The 12,054-nt window shown below is 42.1% G+C and overlaps 1 long non-coding RNA gene across 1 annotated transcript; it reads right to left on the bottom strand.

Moving 5' to 3' along the window:
• Nucleotides 1-494: 494 nt before the first annotated feature.
• On the bottom strand, nt 495-11,159 carry LOC121915285. Its single transcript, XR_006100683.1, has 4 exons — nt 10,542-11,159; nt 5,418-5,547; nt 3,336-3,452; nt 495-2,197 (listed from the first exon to the last, which is right to left on the bottom strand). It is a non-coding gene; the product is annotated as an uncharacterized LOC121915285 (long non-coding RNA).
• Nucleotides 11,160-12,054: the final 895 nt, after the last annotated feature.

The raw sequence follows: 12,054 nt of genomic DNA, 5'->3' as shown, positions 1-12,054 counted from the left end.
CATCCCATCTCCATTCTTAAGATCCCTGTGTCACAGTCTACTTGCCCACAGATGTCTATATCTGCACATATGTAAACGCAGAAGCATTCTGTTAATGGCAGTTGTTGGCTTTCAGTTGGTGAATCTATTCTTTTAGTCTGAATATTCAAGGTTCAGCATCCAAACTTCCACACCAAAGAGATGAAACCTATCAGCACCTTGGACAGTTCCTCCACAATCTCCAAAAACCCAAAAAGGATTTGCCACCTTATTCATATGAAAACCGCTGGTCTTCACTGCAGTCTACATAGTTGAGAACTCCAGGAAACAGGGGATCAACCATGCGCAGGGAGGGATGCCTTTTCACATGTACCTCTGAACATTGAAAACATCCAAAGGTGTTCCAGAACAGTGAAGCAGTGTTGGAGTAAGACTGTCGGACATGTCCTTCTTTCTTGCATTTACTCTACAGTACATAAAGAAGGAGTATATGGAAGATGCAAACCGTTTTGTGCTTTGTTGAAATATTTGCTTTATTTACAAACATATACAGGCAAAGCACAAGCAGAGGCAAAAGGTAAGTGTGCATATATCAACGGTGGGCATAATATGGCCCTGAACCCCACTTTTGTGGTTGCTGAAGCTCTCCACCAGTCCTCCAAAGTCCACAACAGCTCCAAATGTGTGGGTGGGTGTGTTTTAAAGTGCATGGCTTTGAGACAGGTTTGGCCCCCAAATTGCACAGAGGTTCCCCAAATGCAAAATGAATAATCTATGCAATCACCAGAAGCATTCCAGGAACTCTGTACTATGCCCAGATATCTCCATTTTCTTCTGTAGCCCCTCTCAAAATGGCAACAGGAAGTGCTGCAACAAGCCATGCAGTGTTGGATTGTCACCATTTTGAGAGGGATTCCAGACAAAAACTGAGGTATTTGGTTAGCTATGGAGGATGTGGTTCACAGGGGGACTGGGGGAAATGGGTCCCTGACCCCATGGAGTTGCCCACCCCTGGAATATACGTTTTTATGATTGGATGTGGGGAAGAGAGAGAAAATGTGCACAGTGCCCCATGTTCTAGTGGATAAATCCTTCAAACTGACAGAGTCCAAATGATCTGCTGTTTGCTCTCATTCAAGAAATATTAACCGGCCACATCAAGGTACAGTGCACCTGTGTTATACATGGGTGCACCTTACGCACCAGAAGAAGCCTCGGCATGCCAAGAAGAAGTAATGTGGTGCACACCCATGGCATGTGTATCATTGCTTCTAATGGGGATCAAGCATACACATTTTTCCCTTACGCAGGGGGGTCCAGAAAGGATCCCCGCGTAAGGGAAGGGTGCACTGTATTAGACATCTGCTTAAGAAAGCATAATCTGCCTATGATTAACAGTCCAGCCTGAATATCTTAACTGTATGGGTCTTACTAAAGAATGAAAACTGACAGTTTCTGCTAGTCTCTGGAGTGCAAGCATTTCCAGGACTGACTTCATAAAGCATCAAGAAAAGGAAATGCCCATTTCATTTGGGTAGCCATTTTTAATGAGTTGTTCGTTGGACTACTAGGCACTGCTAAAGCCTGTAAGACTGAAAGGCTTGTTTATGGGAAGAGGAAAGCATGTTTCATTAAACCTCCTTCCTGGATCAAATTCAAGGACTGATCACATTTATTTAGGCATCACAGTGTTATCCTGCATCCTCCCCCAGAAGCCTAGAATCCTTGGAAAGGTTACCCAACACTCATTTAATACAAAGTTTAGTTTCACCGCTAGTACTGAGCCAATTAGAACGGAGAGAGAAATTCCTTTGCCACCTGCCTCCCATCCCCAAATCAACAGTAGCAGATGATGACTGAATGTCAGTCCTGCTCCCCATCTGGTTTTAATTTATTTCCGTTCAGTAAATCATAGAGGAAGAGCAAGACCACGGAAAAAGCATCAGAGAAGACTGCATGCACACAGATGAGAAAGAGCCCTTTTCTTGGCTGACTCGGATGCAAGAGCTTTGTTAGAAGACGAACTTCATCAGCAAGATCCCAGAAAGGGTCAGCAGGAGGGAGGCAGAAGAGACGGGGGCCTTGCTACATTCCACACTTTGGACAATGGCATCTTTTGGAAAGCTTCCATAATCTTGGGCTATCACCTTCCCTTTGTCTCCTTTTAATTTTTCACATAAAACCTTCGTCATGCATCCCTTAGAGAGGTACGGTGTCTCTGGAGAGAAGAAACAAAGAGAAATGACCAACATAGCCATGGTTGAGTCTCCACGACCAAATCAAATCCATCCAATTCACATCTTCTCTAGTCATTGGCATGTTCATGGTGACTAGCAACTCAAAATTGCACAAAGTAATTACAGGTTGAGTTACTTTCATTTCAAAATCTTATTATATTAACATCTGAAACACTCCAAAAATCTAAAAAAATGACCTCATAGATGGCTGAAATAATGACACCTTTGCTTTCTGAATGTCCAGTGTTCGCATGTATCATGTATAAAATTACCCTCCATCTCTGTTTATAAGGTGTGTATAAAACATAAATGAATGTCATCTTTAGATTTGGGTTTCATCCACAAAGTATTTCATTATGTTTATGCCAATAATCCAAAATCTGGGAGGAGGGGGCAAAATCTAAAACCAAAACGCTTCTGGTCCCATGCATTTCAGATAAGACATATTCTAAAGATGGAAGCATACTATGTCTGTATATAAAGGGGCAAGTTATGGATGCCGTTGTGTTAATCCCATATATAAATATAAATCCACTTATACTTCTTAATAAGAGGATTCTGAACAACCAAAATTAATCAACAGTATAACTAAAACACATGTAGAATATAACATGCAATTATATGGTAAACCTGAATGTAATTTATAGAACAGTACAAAGACAGCAAACAAACTCAAAACAAATATATGGATTGCAGTCCATGATAGAAAAAATAGTCATCTGGAAATTATTGTCCAGAAATCTTCATGGCTGAAATCCTACAGAAAAAAGAACAACCTTCTGCAGAACATATTTCCTTTAATAAATGGAATAAGAAGCTGCAAGAGTTTGCCTGAAGGGCTGTAAATGTAATTTAGCTGAAAAACTGTAGTAGTCATGAGACGGCCTCCGGAACTGTAAAATCATTTGGAAAAGATCTCCAACAGTAATGATAGATTATATTATATTATATTATATTAGTAGGTTTGCCTCAACATTTGAACAAATAAATTTCTCTTCCATCTCTAATAATGGATTATGTGGATATGTGACCTAGTGAGGGAGAATCATGGCCACAGGCGAAGGGGAGATCTGCAGTTAAGTCAAACGCTTGTTAAGTTTTATAGACTTTCTCACTCACTTTCTTTGGTTTCCAGCAACAAAGTATAACAGCCATCTACGTTAGGAGCACAAGTGTCATTTCTAGGAGTACAAGTTTTGGCTTCCACGTTGCATGATTCACACTGCAAAGAGAAAGCTGGAGAAAGGAAGAAAAGGCTTATAAAAATCAGTGTTGTAGTGAGGCCAAAGCTCCCAGGGCCTAACCCCAAGCCACTTTGATAAGTATGGACTATAGCATCATTTGGCACATACACAAACATACACACCTTAGAATGACCTGTTCCTTCTGAGCTGAGTTAAAATCTTCACAATAGCTGGAGGGGAAATAGGTTTTTCCCTGAAAGGAATCTGAATGCTGGACCAAGGTTGCAGAAATAATCCAGGTTGACACCACTTTAACTGCCGTGGCTCAATGCTATGGGATCCTGGGATTTGTAGTGTGTTGTGGCTCCAGAGCTCTGACAGAAAAAGGCTAAATATCTCACAAAACTACAATTCCAAGAATTCAATAGGACTGAGCCCTGGCAGTTATAGTCGTATCAACCTGGATTATTTCTGAAGTACAACCCCATCTGAAGACTCCAGGAAACCAGAGTTCATATCCTCACTCAGTCAAGCAAACCCACTGAATGATCTAGACAAAGACAGTCTCTCAGAAGAAAGTAGTGCCAAACCCTTTCTGAACAAATCATTTTAAATTCATTGAAATATGCCCCCCTGCACCTGACATGGTGACCCATCTCTAATCCTCATCAGGAACAGATGCCGCCATTTTTATGGAGCACATATCCTGATGGTTGGAAACAGGGCTGTAGTTATGGGGGGTGGAAAGAAATGAAGGCTCAGGCTGAACAGACCACCCCTTTCAGTGCCAGATTGGGGCTGCGGTAACTACATGCCACGGCCCTGATCTGGACTTTCTGTGGCGCAAAAAGGAGCTGCAAAAAGTGGCTCCGTTCTGCACTGCGGAAAGGGCACCATAGCTGCCGGTACCATGGCTTTATTGTGTTCCTTTGGCACTGTGTCATCTAGATGCAGTGTCAGAGGAGGACCGTGACGCTACCCACCATGTGGTGGTATGTGTGCCATCATGTTGGCATGGAGCAGAGTCGGGGCATGCGTCGTGGGGACACCACACCCTTTATGGCCGGTCTGTTGAGGCCCTCAGCCTCCAAATAAGAATTCTGACCAAGGGAATGCAAGATCAGATATGCATAGACCAGTATTTTCAGAGTGACTGGTTTTCAAGGGCATAACTCTGCATTGCTAGAAATTTGGGGAAAGAAGGAAAATGTCATTGGGATGCAAACTTCTTCTTTGGGAAGCAATGCCCTCATTTTGCGCTCCCTTGTAGCTACACCCCTGATCAGATAGAGACTTCTTTCTGTCACGTTTCACTATTAAAGTTTGCTTAACTTAATAGTTCTCTGGCACTGAAACAATCCAAATGGGTTGCAAAAGACATCAAGGAATGAAAGTGGCTTAGAAAAATTAAAACAGATCCCAATCCAAGGATCAATCAATCTAGGCTCACCAGGCCCAAAAAAAACCCTGCTTTTCATAGCCTGCCTCTATTATGTGTTTTCCTTCTTGTTTCAGGTGTAACTCCATTTCTTGTCAAAGGAAGCAATGGGCAATTTTGGCAATTTTCCACCCGCTGAAAGATTTTGGAAACAACACAGTTTTCAAAACCTATTCACAGTTTGGGATTTATGCTGCACAAAATTCTCACATGGCTGGTTTGAACAGAAAACAGCATTTTCTGTGCAGGACAAACACATGCAAAATGTGCACATAATAAGTCCTGACCCGCAAAGATTCCCATCATTGAAAGAGTCTTTTCATCAGAGTTGCTTGACATCTGAAAAAAACATGTCTTGTAATGATTTTTAAACATCCTTGCCATCCCTATTCAGATACTCTTAATGATTTTTTGTCCTTTGCAGCTTGGTGCCTGCCTTTGGAAAACCAATCTTCTCTATCTTTGAGGAGTTGCAGTGAATTCTCACATTGATCAAACCATGCCAAATGATTTCAGTGTGGATCTCAATTGGCTCCACTGACCCAAAGAGAAGAAAATCAAGGAATCATCATTCTGTACCTTTAGTCAGAAGTACAGAGAAAAAGAAGAGTCCCAGGAGAGCCTGCATGGTGACAAAGATGCACAGTAAGCTTGCAGAAGCCAAAAAAGGATCTCTTTATAATGAAGGATATTCCTAGGGTTGGAGTGTCTGAAAGAAAGAAACAAACATATGTAGACCGTACACACATATATAATAAATATAACATAAACCCGTGGAAGAGGTTAGACAGGTAATTGCTGTTACATTACCCCAACAATTCAAAATCCCCTCTGAATATGGTAGCAGACTTTTACAGACGAATCACAAAGACCCTTTTTATGTTTAGGATGAGGTGGTTAGGACTTTCCATTGAAAGGGATTAATAGGACATGACAAACCTCCACTGGATAACCTTTACCAAGAAAACCCTAGAAAAACATCATGAAAAATGTAGGATATTACAAAATAAAAGCGATAAAATAAATGTAAATCCATGCTTCTTTGTCATACTCAAAATGGAGGACATTTTGAAGTGCCTCCTAGACAGTATGTTGAAATGGAGAACATGTCCTAGAAATGGAAAACCTCTGGTCACCCTGATCTCATGGTACCTTGAGTCTCCTTCATGAGACAAAGGTGGAACATCTATCAGTCCATCAAATAAACAACACTCCAACCCATCCAAAATGACTTGAATTTAGTGGCGAAGTAGGCAGACATCACACCAGTGTATATCTTCTAGGGTTGTTTAATTTTTGATATTAATATGGTTAGTATTTAATTACCAGCTCATTTCAGTTCTCTTTTTTTCTAATAGAATAATAGTATGTCACAGACAAAGAAAGACACGTTACTTGCTCCAAAGACTTTTGGAGGTGGCACTGGAGTTTATCACACAGGAGGAATGTCTCTTAATTTCGAATGAAAAGAAAGTGGGCCCAGAAAGCATTCACCTGAATTCACTAGTTCAGCTAATTTATGTGAATTCAAATTGCATTCAAACTGACTTCCCATTGCCTGAAAATAGCTTGCCATTGCCCGAAATTGCGTGTGATCACCTCTCACGCAATAACGTGAAACATCATGATTGCGTTTGGACTGACTTCCCATTGTCCGAAATTGCGTGTGGCAGTCTATCACGTAATAACGTTAAACCCCATGATTGCGTTCAGATTGCCATTAGATTATACTTCCAATTTCCCTTGCCTGATAACATCCATTGTGAGAACTGGTTGAGATATGCCTCTTGCCAAAGCTCACCCAATGGGTTTCCATGGCCAAGTGGAGATTCAAACTCTGGTTTCCATAGGCCAATGCTCAAACCACTACACCATGGTGACTCTCATGGTCACATTGGCAAATGTTATCAATGAGGAAGAACCAAGTATGAGAGGCTGAAGTAGTTTGCTTTTACCTAGGCCTACTCAAAAGGGCAAGATTCCACCTGGTTAATTTCCTGCTATCACATTCTTTCAGCTGCTTTCTCTTTGCTCCTTCCACTTTCTCCATTGTTCTTAACTTACTCCAGCTGTAGCAATGTAAGTTCAAAGTGCAAAAGGAATTTGCCATTATTTGAGAACCAGTGTGGCATTGCAGTTAGATTATTAATGTATGGCACAGTCTGTGTGGGCCAAATAAAACATCCTCCCTGTTTCCACAATGGCCAATCCAGATAATGCAGGGTCCAAATCACAGTTCTGATGCAAACTGTCTGGATGATCCTACAGTGCCACAAGGCACCCCAAAGATGCTCATTTCTTTTCTGAATGTAGACTCCAATGTTCCACTAAGAGACGGCACTGAAGGTGGCCAGCAGTGGCAAAACCAAACTAAAAACAAGCACAGTTAAAACATTAAAAAGATAACTCAACACTAGGCAATGAGCAGAAGATAGCAACATTTACTCTCTCAATGACAACTCCACGTCTGGGCAAGAACCCTCCTTTAATAAACAAAGGTCATCCTGATTCAAAAGGACATTGCATAGAAGGAATGGGTTGATCTACCTTCCCTTACCGGGAACTTCAAAAGAAACTGGGTGTGACTGTTATGACACTCATGTTCGGAGGACATTTCCTGATATGCAGTTTCTGTTAGACGTCTTGGCTCAGTGCCTGGTCAGACACCCATGACAGACAAGCTCAGATAAATGCAGTTATAAAAGAAAATGTAAAGAGACACTCCACATCTAGAAAGTCTTCCTTCAAGACAAGGTTGAAATGAATCTTTTGCCTCTCCTGAGAGCTGCAACCAAGGGGCAGGGCAAAAGGAAAGCATTCCCTCTCTAAGTAAGAATGTTGCCCCCCATGAATTTCTCCTTCACGCCTCAAATTTCTAGCAAGGGTTGGGAAATAGTAATAACAGCAAAACACACACACACACACACACACACACATATATATATATGAACAATCGTTTTTTTAAAAAACAGGAGTGGTTAGGGGTTTATTTGTTTGCTTTTGCTTTTATGTTAAACCCATTCACTTTAAGCCGGCGACCCCTCCTTGAAAACCATTCACATCCAGAACTCTTAACATTTGCTGTGTTCACATCCCCTTGGTCACTTTGCTTGCTTTGTTTCTTTGGATGCCTAAACTCAATTCCTGAAGCTTGAAATTGCTGCAATGCTAGAAATCTGGGAACTGGAAGAAAATTTCATTGGGGCGGTATTTTTATTTGCGGGTCAATGCCCTCATTTTGCCTCCCCATATTTGGACTACACACGCACTGACACATACAAATGTTTGTACCCCAAGCCATTAATACATGTTCTGTCCCCAAAACCCACCTGTCCTTCCAAAAGCTCTTTCCTCTCTCTCATCTGCACAAAGACGCAACTTTCTGGTCTTCCTAATACAGGAGAAATTTCAGAATTTCGGAGAAACTTCTCCAAATACAAGGCTGTAGGTCTTCACCTGGCTTATCTTGCTCTGATGAGTCAAGCAAAGGGAGTGCCTACTTAAATTTGTGTTAAAGCCTATGAGACTTTCCTCATGCTCTGCAGCCGCATTGTTTGCTCTGACTTCCTGAACAAATGCTTCAAAGCCATCTCACAATATGACACCTTCCCTTGGGGCTTACAAATGCTGCTGTCACCTCAGTGTCTGAAAGCCAAACAAGGCTTTCATAGGGAGGAGATTCATCAAAGGAAAACAAAGGTCCATAGGAACAGCCGAGGCGTTGCTCAATCTTCAGGCAGCCAGCAACCAACTGAGAAAAACAAACCTGGCCCATGATTGTACTTTTGCATTTATGCGGATGAGAAAATATTAACAAAGTGGCCTCCAATTTTGCTGTGTTTCCCCATCATTATGTGGTGAAAATGGGGCAGGGGGTGAATGAGAAATAATAGGGCAAGCTAGGAGAGGATGCAGCAGTTTGCTTTTGCCTGAGTCTACTGGGAAGGGCATGCTTCTGCCCCATCATCTCCCCTCTGCTAGGTTTACTAAGTGCAAACTACTTTGGCACTTTGAACTCAATTTGCAGCAATTATGATAAGTTGGAGACAAATAGGGGAAAGAAAACAAACTGGGGCATGTTAATAGCAGCAGAAGAAGTGAACTGGCAGAGGGTTAATAAGGACTATCCTTGCCAAACAATGGGAAGATACTGTTATTGCCAGCATCACATTTGTCCCTTTTCTTTGGCCACTCTGCTTGGTATTTGGCTTTTCTCAGCAACCCAACCATTTGCTGTCCTTCTTGCCAGCCAATAGTAAAACCTCCAGATGGATTTTTGTTGTTGTTGTCACTTGTGTATCACACAGTCTTCAAGTATCTTGATTTGAGAGGGACAGTCCTGATTAATTCTGTTCCCCCACTTTTTCAGCTGCTTTCAAAACGTCCCGGTTTCTCTCTCCTCATCCCACTTTCCCCCTTTGTCCTCAGGACACTTGAATTCCTGCAAACTGAATTGAAAGTGCAAAAGTTGATTGATCTCTATGTACTCAATGGGGAATGAGGCGGAAAGGAGAGTGCGTTCCCAGTAGGCCCAGGCAAAAGCAAACTGCTGCAGCTTCTTTTAGTGTCCTTGTTCTTCCTGATTAAAATCTTTTGTCATCTTGACCACACACTGATGGTGCTTGGCCACATGTGTCCCAATTTCATCTGTGAAATGTTGGAGAATGTGATACCACTGGTAGGACTACACTTTTCACAATGCTAGCATGGTTCCTAATTTAATATACTTGCAAAGTTTATTTCAATTAGCAGTCTGACTTCCCAGCACACCTCCATCAGGTGTAAGACTTAGGGAGTTCCTTCCCCAGATATGCTACAGCCTCCATGGACCATATTAGGCCTAGGAGAGCAAAGTTTCCTCTCCCCTGACATCTCAAAGCACAGCAAAATGATAGCAATGCCATTAGATAAAAAGGTGTATCCAACCGCAGGATTATAGTAGTTTCGTACTAGTTTAACTGCCCCGGCTGCTTCCCACAAAATCCTGGGATTTGTAGTTAAGTAAGTCATTAAAGTTCTCTGACAGAATTTTGAATACCATAGAAAACAACATATCTCAGGATTCTATAGGACAGAATCATGCCAGTTAATGGATTTCAAAGTGCTATAACCTTGTACTGTGGACACCCTCAAAGATAACTACAGAACTGGGTTTCTATAGGAAGGATTCTATATAGAAGGGATCTCCTATACCTCTGTACTGTGGATACATTCACAGATTCCACTATATTTTAGTCCTTCATTCATACCCTACCTCATTCCCACAGCTGAAACAGAAGGTACTTACAAGAGAAAAAGACATACAGGTAAAAACACATGTAGCTAAAACCGTGCAAAAAGTTATACCTAAAACAGGGTTGGACTTTCAAGAGCTTTCAAGCCATACAAAAATTGAATGACAAAAGCCATCTAAGTGCCCCTCTTTTCTTGTGAAACAATCTGTTCAACACAATTGTGAAAGGCTGCTGTCTTCTGCTGCCATTAAAAAGGCAGCAAAGAGGAAGCCTGGGTTTGAAAAAAAGAACAAAGGCCTATAATAAGTCCACTCATTCGGAAGTGCCTTCTGGCTTTCTTGCAGGGGACGACAGAATAAGTCAGGGAAACCCATCTGTTCAATGGCAACCTGCAATGAATATGCATTGACAATGGAAGAGTGACACCATCAGCCAATAGTAACTCCCATGAGTAGCTCCCGGTACTCACCAGTTAGCTGTTCATATGGAGAAGAGGCTAAGAAGAATCGATTCCAGATGCCGTCTGCTCCTGGGGTATGACCTTGTTTGGAACCGTTGATTATGAAGATGTCTCTTCCTCTCTTTAATGTAACCAGGGGTGTTTCATAGAAGCAAAGAGGGAAGTGATGTACCATACAGAAAGGGGTGGAGCACTATAAAAAGCCTCTCCTTCTTTCCACCTTACTACCAGTCACAGGGACTTGGAGTAGTAGACAAAGGTGGTGCCTTATCACCTCTCCAAAGAAGGATGGGCTGAGAAAGCCTGGATTCCTTGCTTTGAATCCCTGCAGGGCTTGCTGTATTTTTGCAGTGCTGTTCCTGAGAAAACGTGGAAGAGAGCCAAGCTTTGCTGCAAAATTGTACTGGCTGGCGTTCACAGGAGCTGCAGCTGACTTGGAAATGATGTCAGGCTCGCCGGGCAGAGCATCAAGCAGGCCAATTCAATTTGCTTTAAAGCTGCAGATTGATATAAGAGTCTGGCTTTGCCCGTCTTGCTGTCCTGTCTGGCGGGAGACTGGTCTGTCAAGCTGTGTAAGAAAAAAGGGACTCAAGGTTTCAGGAACAACAGAGGCTGCACCTCCCTTTCTCGGACTGGTTTTGTGTGCAAGGAAAATTTGCTTCATCATCTACACAGGCCTCCCTTGCTTTTGACTGCAGTAACCTGAGTCAAGAATGCAGGCTGCTGCAAAGCAAACTGACAAAATTTAAATAGTGTGTCTGCTAAGGACATATCTCATGTTTCAGTGGCATTCACCAAAGAGGAACAAGGCAAAACTTTTGCAATAGCAAAACTCCCAAGCTCTGAAGATGACAGCCACAGATGCTGGTGAAATGTCAGGAATAAACTCATAGAAACCCACAAAAAAACTCTCAAGCTAGACTTTTTGAAAAACCAATTAGGTGCACTATCTCCCGCTTTTGAGTTTTATAAATTCCCAGGTTCTTACCAGCCAGGCACCTTGTCACTCCAGGGTCTGTCTCTCTGTCTGTATGTCCTCTTTCCTTCCTTCACTCTTACCAGATATTTGTTGTTGTTGTTGTTGTTTGCCTTCAAGTCGTTTCCAACTTCAGGGGACCTTAAGGTGAACCTGTCATGGCAAGATTTGTTCATAGGAGGTTTACCATTGCCTTCCCCTGAGGCTGAGAGTATGTGACTTGCCCGATGTCACCCAGTGGGTTTCAGTGGCCCAGCTGGGATTTGAACTATGGTCTTCAGAGTCATAGTCCAACATTCAAACCACTACGTCACACTCACTCGCTATCAGATATTCCAACTACACAAATAACCCTACAGGGAAGAGAGGAAGAGGAAGAGGATATGCACCCTGTATCACTGGCACGATGTCCATAGGAAGCAGTCACTCTTATCAGTGAAACAGCAACAGTTCATTTGTTGTTCAATGTTAGATCATTAACTAATATAATAATCCAATGGCTCATGCTCCTAGGTGAATTCCAACTCAGTCACCAATGAAAGTCAT

Source organism: Sceloporus undulatus, chromosome 9, assembly GCF_019175285.1.
Source record: "Sceloporus undulatus isolate JIND9_A2432 ecotype Alabama chromosome 9, SceUnd_v1.1, whole genome shotgun sequence".
In the NCBI taxonomy this organism is placed as follows: domain Eukaryota; kingdom Metazoa; phylum Chordata; class Lepidosauria; order Squamata; family Phrynosomatidae; genus Sceloporus; species Sceloporus undulatus.
Note: the sequence above shows the minus strand (reverse complement) of the source record. Positions and strands in the feature narration are given on the sequence as shown.